General features: G+C 42.3%; 1 protein-coding gene across 2 annotated transcripts in view; it reads right to left on the bottom strand.

Annotated features, from left to right (window-relative positions):
• Window positions 1-18,691, bottom strand: part of LOC105916411 (semaphorin-4B) — a 77,347-nt gene extending 58,656 nt beyond the window's left edge. The window contains exon 1 of one of the 2 annotated variants that reach the window (XM_036136251.1): window positions 18,562-18,691. The gene's annotated coding sequence lies outside the window, so the exon portion shown is untranslated. Of the gene's footprint in view, window positions 1-3,780; window positions 3,920-18,561 lie in introns of those variants that run through there. The other variant, XM_012850932.3, reaches the window with a different exon arrangement.
• Window positions 18,692-21,195: the final 2,504 nt, after the last annotated feature.

Below are 21,195 nucleotides of genomic sequence, written 5' to 3'. Positions count from 1 at the left end.
CAAATACAAAGAATCTACAGTTTAGAAACATTACTTGCAAAAGCATTTAAAAAACTGTGTTTCGTCTTTAAAATTGTGTTTGCCTGCCGCATAAAATCAAAACATAGTGAAGGTTGGGGTTGTAACGTGATAAAAAGTGGATCCAGTTCACTGGTTATAGATGCGTTTGCAAGGCACTGTAAATACAACCAGGATGAAATTCAGAGCGTCAAATCTGCAATGGAAATTGGGTGTCTTCACAGCAGAGCCACCTGGAACATCATCTGCATTCACAATCCTGCTCTGGCCCGGCACCTTAAAACCCCTGCAGGGCCTGGAGGGGCTCCTCCACGGGATCGGCAGGTTTATGCCGAATATGAATGGCCCAGCAACTGGCAGACAAAGGCTCTGCAACAGCACAGCAGAAAGAAGGCAGCAAGCAGGGCAGCGGCCAAGATTCACTGAATGCAAATGGAAGCACTAAACCCTTCTCCTCGCCCATGTGCGAAGACTTCGGTGTGACTTTTCACAAATTCCTCAGCCCGACGCGCCATCACTGCCAGACTCTGCAATCAAACCTCAGGGACAACAAAACTCCACATATTCTCTTCCTAAGCAGCCCGCTATTCCTGCTCCGGATGAACAGCAGCCCTACATTGAAGTGATCTAGAGGAACTTTGTTTAGATAGTGGAAAAACAGCGTGGTTCTAGCCTGTTCTGTGCCTGGGTGTGTCCTGGACCCGGCCCAGAAAATGACCATTTTCCCACATCTCAGCTCCATACGAAAGGCTGCTCAGGGACTCTGAACAAGCGAGTTCCCATCAGCGCGCGGAGTGATCCAAATCTCTCTGGACACCCTGTTTTTTTTTTTTAGGGGTTAAAACAGAAGAGTGTATCTCCATGACCCAGTTTACCACCAATAACTCTCTACCACAACTTCCCCACATGCTGACCATTCTTCTGAAGCTGTGGGTGGAGTGTTGGGGTGGGTGTTTGTTTTGAGTGCTTGAATGTGTGGGTGGGGGTGTGTGTAATCACAAGAAGAAAAAAAAAAAAGGGGGGAGGTAGGGAGGATGGCTTGATCGTGAATTACGAGAAAAAAAAAGAAAACTAAAAACTTGAGTCTGTTTACAACAAGAAAGCCAGAGACTATCAGAAAGAACGGCGGCGGCGTTTTACAGTCTGAAGCCAACAAGGCGTATCAGCTCAGTGCAAACACCAGACAGCACATCAGCACTCACATCCATCACAATCAGCAGATTTTGTTCCAACAGCTCCGGGTAAAGGAGTCAGAAGCAGATTTCACGGAGGAGACGTTTGCAGGGAGCAGATCCAGAGCAAAGGCTGGTGCTTTATCCAGGGTCATGCTGAGTTTGTCTTACAGACAAATGGAGTGACGTGTGCAGGACGTCAGACTCAACAAAGTAAAACAAAGCTACAAAAAAAAAAAAAAAAAAGAGAGGATCTGGGCCGGCCTGAGGTATTGGCAAAGTTTGCGACTGCTTGAGACGTTTTGCTTGCACAGACTGGGTTGACAAATGCACCAGTTGCACCGCAACCTTCTGCGCTTCATAAGTTATGCAATTTAACGGTGGCTTGATTATTTCTGCTGCTCGTGTCTGAGCTGGGAAACAGTTGATGCGCATGACGATAGTTTGTAAATGAATCAAATAAACCAGCTAATGAAAACTTTCCCCACGGTTGCATGTGAATGTAACATCCAATGCTGCAGAATGCATTTTTTTTTTCATAGTTCCAAGAGGGAAACAAAAAAAAAATACAGAAAACTACATTGGCAGAGAGCAATATAGGGCAGAAAACATTACTTTTATAATTCTATTTCAGATTTATGTTAAGCCAGCCAGTAAGCCCTGAATCAGTAGCATCTATTAGTTAACATCTGCGCAGATTTAAAGCAAACAGCCTATTCCGGTCTACTGTCCTCGCCGGCTCCCTCATCAAAAGCCTGTGGAGTTGGTTTGGGCCTTTCCCCGCATAAAATGTGTGTTGTTAATTGGATAAAGTACTGAAACACTTGCTTTAGCCCTGAAGCAATGTGGCTTCACAGATTTGTGGGGTTGCAACAATGCCTAAAGCTCTATTTGTTGTGAAATGTATTGACAGATGATTAATCCATTCTTCTTATCAAGGCACAGCCTCTCAGAAACCCTCTTCGTAGGATATCAGTGGGCTAGAGAGAAGAATTACTCCCAAAATATAAGCATTATCAGACCCATTTTACTTAGAGGGATTCAACTTCTGTGCTACAGTAAAATCCCCCAATCAAATTCAACAAAGATCCAGTTTAAAAGATCACTCAAAACAAATCTGTGATTTGGAGGAAAATAAAATCGCTATGGACAGTATTGCCTGTGCAGATGATACTGCATTGTGCAGCCAGGTTAAAAAAATAAAAAATAAACACACCCCTATTTAGCATGGGAACATGTCAGAAATGTAGCATATTTAGTGCGAGCTAGCCTAAATGTCGATGACAGCTCCCAATGGGAACATGTTTTTACAAAAAAACAAGATCATGTTGTTCTGAGGAACACTTTAAGCTTGAGATTTTAGATCATAAATCCTGCAGGAAAGCAGGTGTTCTCCCCTCCCATCCAATTTTCAGCAAGTGCCGTCTAGTTTTCATGTGTGGAGCGCACATGACAAGGCAAGAGCACTGGGAGAAATATTGCTATTCAAAAGTTTGTTAACCAACACACTTCTTCTGACTGGAAGCAATACCAACATTTTGGAGAATCTGTGGTGACAGATTAGGGTGATGGCAAGGAGGCCTTCCAGTCTCAAAGACTTGGAGCTTATCGCCAAAGATAAACCATCAGAACACCAGTGGAGACATGCAAAAAGCTGGTTCAGCAAGGGAAGGGTTTGATAGCTGTAAGCCAATTAAGAATGTCAGTTGATTATCAAAAGGGTAAAAAAAAATAAAAAAAGAAATGGCATTTCTCCTGCTAAAATTTAATACTGTTACACTGTTATTATATTTTGAGAAATTCCCGATTTATCAGAAACTCCGAAAAATAATTTTACATCTACATCTTCCAGGGAAACAAATAATTTGAACCTGAACTTCATATTCAATGCACATCTTGTGTCCCAACTTTTTTTTATCTAGCAATAACCCCTGGCTCCAATTCAAACAGGGCCTATTCCAACCTTGGCAGGGCTCTGGATAAGACAGCTAGGCTATTTGTAGAAAAAATAAAAATCATAATATAAAATCAATCAAATCATTAATACATCAGGACACGAGAGATGTTGCTGAAGGAGAGAAATGTTGACAAGAGTCATTAGACGTGTGTGCTGTTTTCATGTGTGTTAATCAGAATGGATGGTGCAGCAGATCCCGGGCTTTTATTCGGACTGGATGCAAACAGCAGTAAGAGTAGAGAGAACAGAAGGACGGGTCCATCAGGCTAGCGGCACAGCAGGGCTGATCATCTCAGGCTGATTACTTCTCCCTGCTGTGATTTAGCGAGAAAGCAGCCAGACATGAATGGAAACGGGACCTCTGGATGAGGTGAGTTGGACAGACAGAAAAAAAAAAAAAAAAAACAGCCCTGGAGACTGGAGCGCTTCTTAGAAAAAGAGGTCGCATTTAAATAATTGGTCATATGTGAAACTTTCATTTTTGTTAGGTCTCCAAAAAAAATAATAATAAATAAAAAAAATGCCATTACTTTTTTTTCTAAATCCATTTTTTTAAAAGAGAAAATAGCGTGGTGTCTGATCTGTGCGGGTAATAAAAACGTACAGAGCGGAGGCAAAGGATTGAGAGCTTACCTTCCGCAGAGAACAGCTCTGGATAGAAGTGCCTGAAAAGGACCCAAACGATCGACTAGATCCTCGGAGTGCGCACAGATCCGACTCCGTCGGTGCCGGGGGGGGGGGAGACTGCGTGCATCCTCCCAGCATGGGAAAGTCTAGGCTGCTCTACTACAAACTGAACGCTGCTCCTTTTTCAAGCCTCCAAACTTTGGCTCCTCCCTCAGCACACGCTGCCTGCGTCCAGCACACATCCCAGCCAGCCAGGCGCAACACTGCAGAGTCCGTCATCAGTCAGGGAGAGCAACAACTAGCTGCTACAGCCTGAATGAATACTCCAAAAATCATTAAAGACGAGTAAAGGGACAGCATGCCACGATATCTTATTATTTTTTAGATAGATAGATAGATAGATAGATAGATAGATAGATAGATAGATAGATAGATAGATAGATAGATAGATAGATAGATAGATAGATAGATAGATAGATAGATAGATAGATAGATAGATAGATAGATAGATAGATAGATAGATAGATAGATAGATAGATAGATAGATAGATAGATAGATAGATAGATAGATAGATAGATAGATAGATAGATAGATAGATGAATTAAATATTATTCATTATAAATGATCTTGATGTTAAGTCGGCATATTAGCTTAAAAATATATTGCTCAATGATGATTAAATTTGAACATTGACTACATTCTTCATTTATTGATTCTAAAAAGAAAATCGTCACTAGACATTTTGCTTAGAATTCAAGTGAAAATGTCGGTTCAGTCCAACTCATTTGTCACGTGCAGTGTCTCACAGAGGACGATAAGGCTGACGTATTTAAAGGTGACATTTGCTTTTCAGTTCTTTCTTTTCACATTAAAGTTGATATAAAGTGGAACTGCAATGTTTTGGTCTGAATTCCTCGTTAATGTACCACCCCTTTTTTTTTTTCCACTTCTGAGTTGCGTCTGAGAGCAGCTTGTTTTGGGGCTGTCTTTTTAAATCTAAAGGAGGCACTTCACACCCCACCCCCTCCAGGTAGCGGGGCATCTCACTCCACCCCATTTGGCCATTTTTGCAGTATGCTGGGGGACGGTGTAATGGTGAGCTAAGTAAAAGCTAAGAACTTTTACTTAGCTCACTTATGAGCTAATAATTTTAATAATATTGACTTATATGTTAATGTTATAAGTCATAATGTTAATAATGACTTATAATGTTAAAGTCTAGAGTTTCTTCCCTCTGAAGCACATCTTTGCTGTGGATGCCAAGGGAGAGGGTTAGACACTGCTTTGCTCGCTTTTCAGTAACATTTTATGCCTTCACCACAAACCAGTGTTGGTCTTTTTATCAGGTGGGGGGAAAAAAACTACATGGGAAAAATAATCTCAATTATTAGTCAGAATTTAAACTAACAACTCAGAAATACTGATTAAAATCAACTTAAATAAAATCAATGTAAGATGTAACACTGGTTTAGTTGCTTCAATTCTTTCATTAGTTTAAAGAAAAAGAGAATAAAAAAAGGAAATACCTGGATTTTTCCGCCATTGAGCGTATCAGGGTCATACAGACATCGAGGATTCAAATGATTTGCTCCAAATACAATAAAACAAAGACTAAGGTTTTGTATTAATTTTTCTCAGTAAGTAATAGGCTAAAAATGTCTGAAACGTTTAACTCAGGTCATGATGCTGTATGAAACTATGGTCTACCTTCGAGCCTGTGGCTCTCACTTAAGCAGATTGTTTCAGAAATTCCTATTTCCATCTCTTAGGATGCAGAATTATTGACAAGAGCCTGCTAGTACCAATGTTGCAAGGCTGCATAGTATTTCTAATTTTCCAGCCTTGTTAATTGAGGTGAAATAGTGTCAAAGTAGAAATGCAGACCAAAGGGTTTGAGATCAGTGAGGATGGCTGAAGATCTGTCCTTAGAGGGAGCAAACTGGGTTTTGTTGGAGAAATTCTCAGTGTCTAATGTTTTATATACTGAGAATGAAGCAGAAGATTTGAGAAAATATGGTCAGATATTTTACAGACTTAAAGTTCTCCTTCTGTGTTGCCCTTTGTATCAGTTATCCTCTTTATTCCCGGGGCTTCCTTGCAGACTTCAAACAATGACTGACAGCTGAGCGTGTCCACCACAAAGGTGGAATTAGGCAGGATTATGTGCGAAGGCAAAGACCTGGGCACATCCAAACTCAGCCATTCACGTAATCTTTTTTTTTTTTTTTTTTTTTGCTTGTCGAGCGAATGAAAAGAGCTTTGAAAGTTGAGTTGTCTAGTTCCCCTTTAATAACTTAATGCAAAGGCAGTCATGGCCTTTCTGCTTTACTCGGAAGATCCACAAGGAATGATGTTATCCTGACAAAGAGGGGGCACAAAAAAAAAGCTCATGTATAACACAAAACACCTGCAGGGAAGAAGATAGTTTTATAATTAATCTCCAGCTTCGTGCTTTCAGCGACTCTGAACAACATGGGAATTTGTCAGATATTTTGAGGAAATGTGATGACAACAACTAAAACCAGGCGCAGAACGCTCCGGGCAGCATTCTAATGGCTCGGCTTGACGGCAGAGTGAAGGTTTGCTCTGAAAATATTGTCACTCTCCGACGGGTTTCGTGTGGCAGTTTTTTCTGATAGAGTGGGAAGAGAAGATGTCTGCACTCAAAGCCTCCATTCACCCCTGGAAAAAAAAAAACCTCGACAGGAAGGGGTTAACCCTGTGACAGCTCTCCCATCCCGTCGGCTTTCTGTCGCGACCACCTGCTCAGGCTTTCACTGTGAAAGTCTCTTCACGTTTCCTCGGCAGGCCGGCACAAAATCAAAGTTTGTCTCCCTATCTCTGCCGAGACCTCTTCAAATACAAACAGGGAATTACCTCTGAGATGATTACAATCCTCCAATTTATGCTGAAAGCGGGCTTCAAACAACTGGGGGGGTGGCCACATACTCCCACGCGTTCTTCACACCTCCTGAACCGTTTCACATTTTATCACTTAACATTCACAAACTTCTGCCTATTTCATTGCAATTTGATATGAGAGACTTTTCCGAGAAAAAAAATTGTGACGTGGAAGGAAAAGGACACAGTTTTTAACTTTTTTTTAAAATCTAAAAATATAAAAAGCATAGTGTGCATGTGCTCTAACCACTTTACCCAAACCCCCCCCCCCCTCCCTAAACGAACTGCCTCCAAACCGCCTTTAGAAGCCACAAAATTAGTAACTGCAGTCCAACAGTGTTTTAATTTAATCTCAGTATCTGTCCTACGAATGCCCCGCAGGTTTGTGAGAAAACACTAGTGAACAAACAGCATCATGAAGAACGAGGAGGACAGCAGACAGGTCAGGGGAGACAGTTGTCATTTCCTAAGCTTTTTTGCATGGAGCACTGTGCAATCAACCCATCATGTGAAAATAGAGCGCATATGCCAATTCAAAGCGATCAGGAAATTGCTGCTTTGCAAGCGCTCCACAAATCTGGTAGGAGTGGCAAGAAGAAAGCCATAATAAATCCAAATTGCAATTTGGCACGAGCAAAGGGAATCAGCAAAAATGTTCATCTAGACTGTACTCAGATGGGTTTAGATGAGGTGAAAGTCAGAGTTTTTGGGCTATACTGATGTTCCCAGAGTCTCACTGAGTTTGAACCTTTTTACAACGAAGAGTGGGGGTAATAAAACAGTTGCTGGATGTGCAAAGCTGGTAGAGACATGCCCTGTAAGAGTCCTGGATGTGATTTATGGCGGCGATGAAAATATGGCGGCTTTACAAAGTATTAACTCAAAGGAGCTGGATACCGTTGTACTATTTTATTTCCATTTTACAATTTTGCACCGTGTGTGCTGTTACATTAAACTTCTAATCAACAAAAGTTGATTATATCGTAATTAATCAGCAAAGTTAAAGCGAGGTAAATAATCTTCACAATCTCCCACTTGTTTCATGTTTTTTTTTTTGTCACCAACAGGCTCTGCAACACTACTAAGTTTTGATCAAGCACTTTTATTGGAGCTATATAGCCTGTCACTACAAAGCGTATAAGAATTTATATTTCATAATATAATATATTATTTGATTAATATTGAACACATCTCCCTTAATCCGATGTTGTTCTCAAATAATATCCTTTTGTTCATTCATATGGGGGTCAAGGCCACCCGTGGAGCTTTTATTGAGGTTAAGTACCAAACAAACAACTGCAGATTTAGAAATGTGCCCTGATGTTGGGGAGGGATTTAGTAGTCCAACAAAAACATAAAGAAACAAAGAAGTTTCCTTTGTTTTCAACCTAAACCTTTACCCTCTCCAGCAATGCAGCTGCAGAAAAGCGTTTTATGAAGGACATCTCCTGAAACTAGCTCTGTAAGACATAGTTTGCAGATCCTTGCTACCCTGAACAGAAATAAGGGTCCTGGTCCACTGCCATGCTATTGTTTGATACATTTCTTTATTTTATTTAAGTGAAGGATGAAGAGAGACACATAGAAAAGCAATTTGCTGAAGGAGATAATGACCCATTTCATTGTGTTTATGAAAAACTTTAACAGAATTTCTGCTCATTCAATTCAGACAAAAGTTGTTCATAAGCTCAGAGGAACTGTGTTTACTATGGATCAAATTAACTTGACTGCTGTCTTTCCAGCCCTTTCTTTCACTTATGAGGAAACTATTTCCATTTTGTCCTGCCAAAAATAATAAATAAATCCTCTTACAATACAGTCTGGTGTTCTCCACTGAGCATATGAGCCATTAGTGATGTCTTTACTATTAAAGCCTGTTTGTAGACAAAAAAGGTGTTAACTTCTGGCGTTTAAAATATAACCGAGCTTCATCCAGGAGCTTCACTGTTTGTCCTGTTACCAGTAGTAAAATTTTAAGTGTTTAATTACTATATATATATATATATATATATATATATATATATATATATATATATATATATATATATATATATATATATATATATATATATATATATATATATATATATATATATATATATACACATGGTATCTGTTTTACCCTGAGAAACCCTGTATCCTTGTTTAAATTATTTACTTTATATATTGTAACACATTAAATATATTTTTATAGAAAAATAAAGCAGTTAACTGATTGATGGTACAGTTATGATTCATCGCCATATTTTTTGCCCTTTCTATTACTGCACCTTTAAACCACCTAACATCTCAAGGCACTTACTATGTCCTACTACAAGTCGATGCGTTATGTTTTCTCGGTTCATTGAGCAACACTTTTTTTCTGTCTACATGTAGAATTGGACCAGCTGCAGGAATGAGAAGGAATTCGTTGATCTGAAAGACCTACGATTTAGCTACGATAGGAAATGAAATGCTTTGATGTCACCAAACTAAGGACCTGTTTCACATCATGATGCAGCTGGACGATCAAAGAATGGCTTCTTGCTGTTTTCTATCACAGCTTTTAGGTTTAACTGTGTGAAAGTCCCTCTACTCCCCGTTCCTCATGATGACCCTGATGATGCTTAGTAGAGTAAACCTCCACCTCTTGTCTTGCAGGGTGAATAATAGAAGTGATAAGGTGCACCTTGCAATCAGGCCATTCTGAGTCAACATTCAGGTTTTACCGCTAACTTTAGCCTGGGTTATGGGGGCCAGTGGGCCAGTTTATCAGGTAGACCTTGACAGTATTGGGTTGCCCGCCCTCCTCCCTTTTGCCTTCAGAACTGCTTTGCTACAGAGATGTTGGTCACACATCCATCAGGTGAATCTAAAGCGTTATCAATTATTGTGGATTTATTCAACAACTCAATCCAAAATACAAAGAAAGCAATGCAAATCGTTCCAGAAATGAAGTTGTTGGTAAAGATTTATGACACAGAAAACAAGTATTCAACATGCTTGCAAAAATTGAGCGAATACTTTGCGGAAAAGCATTTCTTGGAAATCCTGGGGAAATTAGTCACATGTATCGCTCAGGTGTGATTTTGATCCATTCTTCCACCCAAACTTTCTTCAGATCTTGATGTTTCACGGGATTCCGTTTCTTTGGATTCTGATCTTCAAGTCTTTCAATAGATTTTCAGTTGCATACAAGTCAGGTGATTGACTGGGCCATTACAACAGTTACTTTATTTCTTTGAAATCATTTAAGATTTTTCTTCGCTCTTTGTTGGACACTACTGTCTTGTTTGGAAATCTGCATTTGTTTCATCTTGAGATACTCATCAAGAATGTCCCGGTGCATTTATCCATTCATCCTTCCTTCATTTGTATTCAGTCTACCAGTACCACTTGCTGTAAGACATGCATAGTTCTTTCGGGGTCATGTGCGGAACCATCCTTCCTCCAAAGATGGTGTTTGCAATGTTCAGCTTTGACCTCATCGGACCAAAGTCATATGTCACTGGCTTGGCCAAATCGTCTGCAGTAAACTTTAAACAAACAGCAACAAGCTAAAATCATTGTTCTTCAGCAGTGGAGTGTTGTTCTGCTAGTGGGCTGAGAGGCCATCGTGATATTGCTTTCATGGGAAAACGATGCTTGCTATTTTGAGGTCGTTCTGAAGGTCTCTTTTAGTGCTCCACTTTTCTTGGACAACTCTTCTGATTATTCTTTTCTCTTTGCCAGAAATCTTACAAAAGCAGCAGACAGGTCGCTGTCATGATTTGTTGAGGTGAACCCAAACACCAGCACACACACACACCAGGAGCTAGTTCTTAAACAGGTTTATTGAGGAGATATGATTTGGCAGAAGGAAACCAGAGACAGTTATCGGGCTGGAGCGTGTGAATACTGAGTGTGGGAACATGCGGACTGGAGGGAGCAGGAGCTGCAGATGGGAGCAGGAGCTGACTTGGAACACAGGGTAACAGGCAGTCCAGTAACAGAGTAGAGGGCAAACTTGGAGCACAGGAGTGACAAAAAATCCAGCAGCTAGCAAAGGCCTACTTAAGGCACAGAGGAGGCAGGAAACCCAGCAGCTAACAGAGGCCTTACTTGAAGCTCAGAGGAGGCAGGAAATTCCAGCAGCTAACAGAGGCCTTACTTGAAGCTCAGACGAGGCAGGAAAATCCAGCAGCTAGCAGAGGCCTTACTTGAAGCTCAGAGGTGGCAGGAAAATCCAGCAGCTAGCAGAGGCCTTACTTGAAGCATAGATGAGGCAGGAAACCCAGCAGCTGGCAGAGGCCTCGCTTGAAGCACAGATGTGGCAGGTAAATCCAGCAGCTAAAACAGGGAACAAACTAGGCTGACAGACGAGGAGTGAGTGGAGACTGATGACGAGGCTTTTGTAGGGAGGCTGGCAGGTGGAGTGAGTTCAGACTAATTAGTGTCCAACAGGTGTAACAGATTGCTGAGGGAGTGAAGAGTAAGCTGAGTGGGAGGAGGAACAGAAAAATAACAGGAAAAAAAAAGCCAGACTAAAACTAAACTATGACAGTCGCAAACGACTGAAATGACAACACAGCATCGGCAGGCGCACGTCTGATGGGTACATTTTAATGGAAACCCAACAGTACTTGAAGAGAGCACAAGAATTTTGGGACTACTACAGATGACCACACAATGAGGGAACAGGAAACATCGGCTGCATCCGAAAAGGACTCTTTAGCCAAAGCGGTAGTGCGTCAGCGGTTGCCATGATAAGTGATGTCCGAATAGTGCAGTCAGTAAGGGCTAGGAAAAGGAGCCTTTATGCTTCCCATCATAGCTCCTTCACCATAAGGAGCTTGTGATATACTAAGGAGCTATGAGGAATCTCACAATCATTTGGGTGACATGACGGATAAGCACGGCCCATCTCACGGACATTAATAAAAATGTCTGAAGAAGAGAGAGCGCCACTTAGTAGTTAATTTCAGAAGGAGTTAGGCCTGGATTTGACTCCCATCATCTGTGTACGTTTCTGTGGCGTAGTGACGCCGGAGTTTTTACGTTTTTACTGTGGACCTGATGAAAGGTCAAGGAAAAGGAGCTATAATTAGAACATTTCGAACACAGCTGCGGACTTGAATACGACCGAGCTCAAAGGGACTACATGGAACACGTGGGTGTAATTAGCAAAAGAGGTGCAGATCGTGACAATTAGTATGTTTTGCAACACTAAGAGTTTATGCGGCAGCCTCTTAGCTTTTATAAATCAAACCACTTTGTGCAATACTTTGATAATGGGAAATCGTGTATAGGCTATTGGTAATATGAAACAAGTTGCATTGCAATGCTTTTGATAAATACTGACTTTAGGTGGTATCTTGGCTTTCTTTGCCTTTTTGCACAACCTTCTCTTCAATACTTATTTCACATTTTGGTACTTTTTTTCTTTTTTTTTTACCCAAAACCTAATTTCAGTACTAAGTTGTTTATATTTCTTGAAATGTGTGGAGTTTTTGACAGCGGTGTAAATGTTGTGTTAAATGCCCCATTTGAAATATTTAAACTGAAAAATGCATTGACGTGTTCAATTGTTGCTCTGTATGCTAATTCTAGCCTAGACAGCCAAGCGGCACTTAGACATTGTTTAGGTGCATTTTGGTCAGTAAAAATGCTCTGTGGGAAGGTATACAAAATAGGACTCAAATTGACGCCTATTTTCCAAGTATTGCACAAATCCAGACTGACGGTGCACAACAGAAACACCGTGTGTAGGCTGAAATTACCAGCTTCAGGTCTTCTGGTATCCAGCTAAACTTGATTTTTTTTTGTTTGTTTTTGTTAAATGATCTAACGCTGTGAAACGAGCAAGTGCCTGCCAGGTTGTTGGTACAAGCCAGCACGACCCACTGCTCACAGAGACAGTAAAAATCACTCAGCTGCAGCAGATGGCAGACAAGAGAAGTGGCTTCCCCTGTTTTTATTTCCCTCTGCCATCCCTCCCTGCTGCCTCATGGCTACCTTTCTGTCTCTACCATGCGCACACATGTCAGAGGACAGCCTGTCTTTATGGTGACAGGGAAGATAATTAAAAAATGGATGCAAATCATGTCATCGGGTTTAATTGGCTCTAACTTTCATGTTCGGTTATCCCGGAGTGCTTTTTTTTTTCTTGAATGTCCTTGGTTCCTGTAACTACTCACCCCCACTCCTTCAGCGCTACACAGGAAACACTCCGAGCGGAAGATTGTAGAGCAAACAAAGCATCCTTGTTTTACTTTTATAGATATACAGTTAGATTTCATGATGCGTCCAAATGTTTTTGTTTTTTTAGCTTGTCAGAAAAGTCCAAGACAAAATAAAGAATCAAGAAAAAACAATTAATTTAAGGTGGAAGATAAGCATCAGCAGAAAACCAGGCGGTGTCTGTAGATTAGCCTTATATAATCTCTTCTCCCGAAGGTCAGTAATCAGTAAAACAAGCGTGACAAGAGAGTTGGACACGTAGAAAGATGGACTTTTGCACACCTCTTAATAACCCCTAATGAATAAAAGACAATCTGTTGTTGGGGGAAGGGCTGAGATGTGGCGATGAAATGAACTCTACGAGCGGTTATGAGATTAATGCAGCTAAATTTGGTTCAGTTTTCCCCAGAGAGCATGGTGATGACGTTTGATGGTGTGCGCAGTTTAAATGAAGACGCTCATCAGTGTATTTGCTCAGTGGATGTTGCTTGCCTGTGTCTTAATGGTTTTGAAGATGGGAGGAATGGGGGTTGCCCAGCAGGAGGGCATAGGTGATGGTCCAACACAGCTGCAGAGCGGGAAGAGGGGTGGGGTGGGGGGGGGGGGCTTTATGAGAATGCTTCAGGCAATAAGGAGGAAATAATGAGTTTAGGCCCTTTCAGTGCAAATAAACTCCGATAATCCACATGTTGAGTACTGCAGAGCATCAAATGGAAGTGCACAAAATGTAATATTACCTTTGAATTTCCTGCTAACACTTAAAGGTTGCTGCTTTAGGATTTTTGTCATGGGCCAGAAAATAAGAACTTGCAACCAGTGGGGTTATAATGAAGGTCAGACTGTGAATTCAAAACAGAACAACAATCAGCTGTCGGGACAGCTGAGATACTGGCTGGCCTTTTTCCTTTCCTATTTATTTGGCTTCTAGGCAAGGGTAAAACCCCTATTTAATACCAGCTATTCTTGACTTCTAGTCACTTACAAGCACTCCAGCCCTGCTAACGTAGCTAAATGCAGAGGTGCAACGAGAAAGCAGCTGGTAACGATCACTGCTGGGTGATTGACCAATAAAGAACTCGCACGGGTCTTCTTCCAGTCAATCAATGCACAATAGGTGAGCACTAAGAGGCCACGCTAATAATGCTCTCTGGTGTCGAAGTTGGTTTACAGAGTAAAGAAGAATCAGTTTTTGCAATTCCGAGCATCAGGTAGGAGTTTAAAATGAAGTCGGAGGGAGCATTAAAGCTGTTAGGAGAGGAAACCGCATTTTGTTAAATAAAGTAATTTTGTTATAAACCCTTTGAAGAATTAATTTCTGTTCATCATGCTGCATTAGGAAAAGTTGGCAGTCTTTTGGTAATTTCACAGTGGATTTGAGGGTCTAACCCTGGGCTCACACTGATTACGGCGCGGGTTACAATCCTGATCCAGTGCGGGCTCGCTGCACACTGCTCCTTGGGAAACAGCAGCCAGCTGTGGAAATGCTGCTCGCAAGAACAGAAATTCACTTGGTCCTTTCTGTCGCTGTCCCTCATAAATGATTTAAAAAAAACAGCCATGGTTTTTCGTTTCTTTGGGCAAAACTAGTTATCAGTGCACAAAATTCTTCCGTTTCATCCTCCAATAGCCCCTCCGTTTTCTCGTGTTCCTGTGGTGCCATTGTGTTTGCACAAGTCAAGTTAGTGTAAGTTGGTGATTTTATTCTGAAATTGTGTCTGACATTTTTTGTTTGGCACATGAATTCACCAGCTTGATCAGGGGGCCGTTGCGGCTTCCGGCCAAACTTTTGCAGAATTTTCAGCACACCTCGATAACCGGACCCACACCGTGGCTGATGCGAGTGTACGCTGATTCTAATGATTTGGGTTCCTTGTGGCGACGGAACCATACTGTATCTGCACAACAATCCAACATATAGACAGAATATCTGACCTTCTTTTCAGATGTATATCAGATGGGAAATATATTATGCTATTTATACTGAAATGGTGTCAATATGACACACATTACATAAGCATAAGCTGACTTTTAACTGCAATGATTGTTTTAAATTTTTTGCAAACTGTCTTTGTGTCATGACCTGGAGGATGTGAGAGGTTTGGATATTTTTATTTAGGCGGAGAAAGACTGCTCTAAAACTGTCTTTTGTTGTTGTTTTTAGAAAACGTTTCATGTTAAAATAAGCAAATGTATCCAAAAAGTAGGAATAATGTAGCTTTTATAGTAGAATTAATAGTTCTGAAAGACAAATTGGCATTGGCTACAATCTGTATTGACGGGTCAGAGCATTATGACATCTGTTATTCGTGAATCTATAGTCAAATGTGATGTGTAAAAGTTTAACTAAACATATTTGAATGCCTGGGATATTTTCACTGACAGCATATTATTAAAAGGACAAATGACACTGGCAGAACAATTTCAGAGAACAAGGACCTTTTATAGAACGCCTCTTGGGAATTAAAGCACCAGATAAACACAGTGGCCCCACATCGGTGCACATTTTATTCTTGGAAGTACTTTTAGAGTCAGAGTTTAGGTCAAATGGAAGGAAGCTATTAAATCTTCAGATAAAACGGAGAGAAATAACAGCTGATATGGAAGAAAGCCTGCGCGGATTTGACCAAACGCACTGACAGAATCTGTTTTAACACAAATGGGGTCCTTCCCTGTGCCGTGATCAGAATCAAAAGTAGTTCCACAGAACCAAGGGTGTCTAGGTTTGTCTTTTTAATTTGTAACTCTGTCAAGATTTCAGTGCGAGCCTGTTCATGTTCGTTTTTACAGCAGCCAAGGGCTCTGACACCACTGCAGCCAGTTAGGCCAGAAACAGCCAGTTCACTCAGCGGGGAATTGGTACCAGCATAGTTCTGCAACATCAGCTCCTCTAGACATGAAACTACAATTGTATGTGAAGAAACAACAACAAGTAAACCAACTGACTCCACAGCACCAGTTAAGGATCTACTGACTGACTGCTGCAAGAAGATAGACTCTAACATTCACAAGGAGCAGCAAACGAGTTTAATATGAGCTTCTGGACTCGGTTTTAAAAGTCTGTGGGGCAGAACGGAGACACAGCATCTGTTGTCAGATGTAATGAGGTTGAAACAGTAAGAAATCAATGAACTATCTCAGTATGACCACTCACTAACCTTCAATGTACAAAAATACTGTCCAAATCAGCCAATAGGAGCTGAAGATGTGCACCACCTCCTCATTGCCTGTTGGTTTATTAGCTTCTTGTTGGCCCACAATCGTAATTACTTTCCATTTATGCCCACAGAGTCCATGTCAGAGCTAAATAGCCTCCAGGAAGAGTCTTTTCATGTGCTAATCATTGATTACAAAGAAATCAACAGACATATTTGCCCGCACAGTTTCACGAGGGGCCTAATTCAAATCAGGCCAGCTGAGTCTCAAAACATCTAATAAAGGGTTGGGTGCTTATATTAGCCATCCTAATAAATAATGAGTTTGTTGAAAGGCGTAGCAAAGCTGATTGGTGTATTGAGTAATGAAAGAATTGCCATGCAGATTGCCACGGGTGGGAATGTATATTGTTTGTTTTGTGTTGTGGCCAATGAGTTGGTGGCATCTGATCGATTTAGCTTTAAATTTTTTATATATATATTCATAACCTACTGACACAGGGGTTTAAATTCTTATTACAAATAAAAATCCAAAACGAACGTGTGGAGTGCATAAATATTGAAACCTGAACTGTGGTACCCTTAAATAAAAGCCAGCGCAATGCCTGTACCCTCAGAAGTCACCTAACTAGTAAATAGCGCCCAGCTGTTTGAAATCGATCTAAATGTAAATCCAGCTGTTCTGTGAAGGCTTCCTGTGTTTGTTAAGAGCATTAGTGAACAAACAGCTTCATGATGACAAAGGAACAAAGCAAACGGGTCTGGAAGAAAGCTGTGGAGAAGTGTAAAGCACGGTTAGGTTCAAGAACAATACCCCAAGCTCTGAACGTCTCAAAGCACAGCTCAGTCTACCATCTACAACTGCAAACCTCCCAAGGCGTGACCGCCCACCTACACCGACAGGCCGGGCAAGTGGATCATTTAACGGAGAAACAGGAAACTCTGGAGCAGCTGCAGATATGCACAGCTCAGGTGGGACAACTATCAGCCATCCATTCCAAAATTCCGTTTTTTATGGAACAGTGGCAAGCAGAAAGCCATTGTTGGATAACCCTACGCACACACAGTTAGCCAGAGGCCATGTAGAAGATACAGCAAACACGTGGAAGATGCTCCAAACAGATGAGACCAAAAAATTTTTACTATTCTGGCTTACATGCTATGCGTGGCAGAACACTAACCCTGCACGTCGCTCTGAATTCATCCTTCAAACAGTAAAACACGGTGGAAGCAGCATCATGCTGTGGAGATGCTTTGCTTCGGCAGGGACAGGGAAGCTTGACAGAGGTAATAAGCAGATTGCTCAAGATAAATACAGGACAATCTTGAAAGACAATCTTTTCAAGGCTGCACAAGTTGAGGGTAGGGCAAAGGTTTGCGTTCCAATACTAAAAACAACCCCAAACATGCAGTCTAATCTACAGTGGAATGGTTTAGATCATTGGTGTTCAATCCTGGTCCTCGGGGCCCACTGACCTGGATGTTTTATGGTCTTTTCCTGCTGCTATAAAAAGCAAAAAGTTCAAGGAAAATGTCTAGTTTTGCAAAGCACTGGAAGTGAGCACTGATACCAAACAGAAGATAATTAAAAATGGCTTTTAACTCATCAAAAAAAATAAAAATAAAAATAAAAATAGAAACTCATTCTGATGAGTTTTATATAGGCACTCCCAAATGTAAAAAGTGAAGAAGCATAGGGCTGCCGTAACACATTAACATTTCAATGCACAAAATACTTGAAATTGGTCCGAAAGAGCTGAGGGAGAAAAACGGACCAGTGATTTCCTTTCGCCCACTTCATTTATCACTAATGTGTCATTTAGCTGTGAAAAGCTGAGGCGATAATAGAATTACCTTTCCAATTGTGCTCAGTGTCTCCCAGTCCCACAGTAAAAAAAAAAAAAAAGAGCCCAGTGCACATGAGAAAAAGAGAGACAGCTAGACCACGGCAAGAGCCTGCATGTCACAGACGGACCGGTTCACACCACATGTACACACCCCGTTTCTTTAGTGGCACAAGGGGAAATGATTGAACCATCATGGGACTGTCAGGGGTTTGTGAGGGCCAGTATTTAGTTCCAGTCCAGCAGGCAGGAATCAAAACAGACTGCAGCAAGGAACTTAATGCTACTGCGGCTCTTTTCTTTCCCTTCTTATCGCCACAGCAAGGTGACACCCTTGGAGGAGATTGTAGCTTTCTGTTTCAGCTTGAAGGTGCATGCAAAAACCACTTCTCCCCACAGCCATCTGCGCTTCAGCAGCTTTTTTCTGGTCAAAGACACGCGTGGAGCCTGCGAAACTCTCCCGGAAGCGGCGCATTGCCGTGGCGTGGAGCGCGTAGATGGACCGGCATCTGTAGTAACTGAGCAGCTTCATCACTCCACGCTCTGAACTCAGCTGTGCGCCTATCCTCCCGGGCTGCTGCAGCGCTGCCGTCCTCGGGATAAATCAGCATCCGTTCGTCCCTTTTTTTTGTCTTATTGCGAGGCACAACCGCCGGCTGTCATGAAAAGAGAAAAAAAAGGACGCACTCACCGTGTGGTTTTTTTCCCCCCCTGGCCGGTGGTGAGGACAGCAGCAAGGTGGAGACTGGAGCTGAGGCTGCAGTGGCGGAGGAATCCCCCTGGTAGTGTATGTGTAACAGTGTGTGTGTGTGTGTGAGAGAGAGGGGGAGCATGGAGGTGGATGTGTGTGTGTGCATGTGTACAAGGAGTCAGAGCTGATCCAGCAGATGCAGACGGGAACAGCCAATCGAGAGAGGAGAAGGAGCGAGAGGAGTGTGTAAAGAGATGGAGGGAGGGAGGACCGGCAGAGGAGGGGGGTCTGCTGGCATTACATCATGGACCTGGGAATGGCAGGTTTGCAGAGGGTGAGGTACGGGTGGGGGAAGGTGAGCGCGCATATGCGTGTGTGTGTGTGTCCGCAACACCGTATGTCCTTATGCAGCAGACCACCAGATGATTTTGGATCGTGTCCATGTTGCTCACTGAGCTGTGTTGTCATGATGCAGGGTGTGTAGCTGTGCTAACAGGTCTCAAACAACACATTTCATTAATAAAAACAAGTGCAACGTGAAAAAGTATCCGGAAAAAGTCCTCATACACCTTTCAACTACAGATACTTCCCGGATGATAGAAGACACACTCAAAAAAACACCACACACCCACCCATTTTCACCCAATTTCATACACTCTGAGCCGGCTAATGGCTCTCCTGTCACTTTGAAAACACAGTGATGGACACCCTGTTAGGACGCCGCTGACATTTCAGGTGAGTTATCCCAAACACTTTGCGTCGGCTTTCAGAAAAATTGAAGACACGATACCCGCACTCACAGGCAAAAATCCGCCCGTATATACGCTGCCGGACATCCCTGAGGACGAGCGGAGAGGGAGAAGAAAGGACTTTGTTAGGAAACAGTGACAGCTCAGGGTCGTTCTCGCACCTCTGCTCTGCCCGTACCAAAGTGGCAAAAAGACAGGGAGAAAACGAGAAAGCGGGGCGGATGTTGTTGGGAATACAAGGATAAAGAAGTCACCTATTCCACCTCTCCTCATTAATTTTCACAACATGAACCAGTATTCTGCCCTCCAGACTTTCGTGTAACTTCTAGCATGTTTGTTTGTGTCAATAACCTTGAGATATTTGCTGTTCCAGTGAGTTAAAACAAATGCTATGGTTTGGATCACAGGGATGTCACGATACCAGCCAGCTCACAAGACGATACGATGCACACAAATTAGCTGTACAGGCTTCAGACAAGGGGGGGGGGGGGGTGTAATCTCCCCTTGATGAAGGGTTTTAAAAAAAACTCTGTAATCAGGTTTGTATAATAATTTATTTATAATTTATTTATGCTGACCTCATTGTTTATTGCTGTCTAGACCTGTCCTTTTTTGTGGATCAACCAAACCACACAATTATGGACGAACATAGGACAGATTGAATAAAGGCGATGTGGAAGATCACCGGTAGCTCCCGTGAAGGGTTGTACTTTTAAAGTTGCCACAGTGAGCACAGTCTCCGCCGGGCTGTCTTCTGACTACTGTCTAGAGGGTGATTCAGCAGTGGACCAGCCAATCCTGTCTGTATGCAGACTTGTCGTCCTCTTGGATTAGGCAAGTGATAATGGGGTCTGTGAACTTCAGGAATTTCACAGCCAGGTCTGCTGAGATGCAGTCATTTGTGTACTTGTGTGGAAGAAGAACAAACCTCTAGGAGGGCGCCAATGCTGACAGATCTTATGCCTCACCTGCTACTGAAGCTGGTGATCCACTGACACTGAGGCTGGCACCGTGAGCTGGTTGAGCTTCTGGTGGAGGATGTCTGGGTTGATGGTGTTGAAGGCCGAGCTGGAGTCCACAAACAGGCGTATGTTCCTGGGTGCAGGATGAAGTCTAGTCCAAGGTTGACTCCATCATCTGCTAACCTGTTTGCCTGGTAAGAAAACTGTTTGGGGTCCAACAGGTGGCCTGTGATCAGCTTCAAAATCTTGCGGAGAGAAGGATTTCTTAATTGGGAATCTCAGGATCTCATCTTTGCTTTTTGCAGATCATGTAGGTCTGCTGGTGCTCCCCAAGTTTGTTGAGGGGTGAGGAGAGTAATGGCTGAGCCAAAAAAACAGAAACAAAAAAAGCCCTCTCGATTTAGCGGTCTATCTATGTTTCGACCCTCATCTATGGTCATGAGACATGGATCATGATCCCAGTCACAAATGACCAAAATGTATTTCCTCTGGAGTGGCTGGACTCAGCTTTAGAGATAGGGTGCAGAGCTTAGTCATCCGGGGGAGCTCAACGTAGAGACGCTGCTTCTCCATATTACAAGGAGTCAGTTGAGGTAGCAAGCCCCTTTAGTGCCTCCCTTCAGAGGTTTTCTGGACACATTCCCCTGGGAGGAGACCATTTGTGCCGTCTGGCCTGGGAAGACCTACAGATCACCAGAATGAGTTGGAGGATATCGCTGGGGAGAGGGATGTTTAGGCTTTTCTCTTGAACTTGTTGCTCCCGTGACCTGATCTCAAATAAGCAGAAGACATTGGATGGACGGACAAATGGATGGAAACTATCACTCTGTTCATCCCATGTTCAATGCCTGCACTTTGGTCTAACTCCAACCCCACATAACATTACAGCATCTTTAGTTCCGTACAATCCTGCACATGGAGGA

The sequence above is a fragment of the Fundulus heteroclitus genome, chromosome 4, assembly GCF_011125445.2.
Source record: "Fundulus heteroclitus isolate FHET01 chromosome 4, MU-UCD_Fhet_4.1, whole genome shotgun sequence".
In the NCBI taxonomy this organism is placed as follows: domain Eukaryota; kingdom Metazoa; phylum Chordata; class Actinopteri; order Cyprinodontiformes; family Fundulidae; genus Fundulus; species Fundulus heteroclitus.
This window is presented reverse-complemented; position numbering and strand designations above follow the sequence as displayed.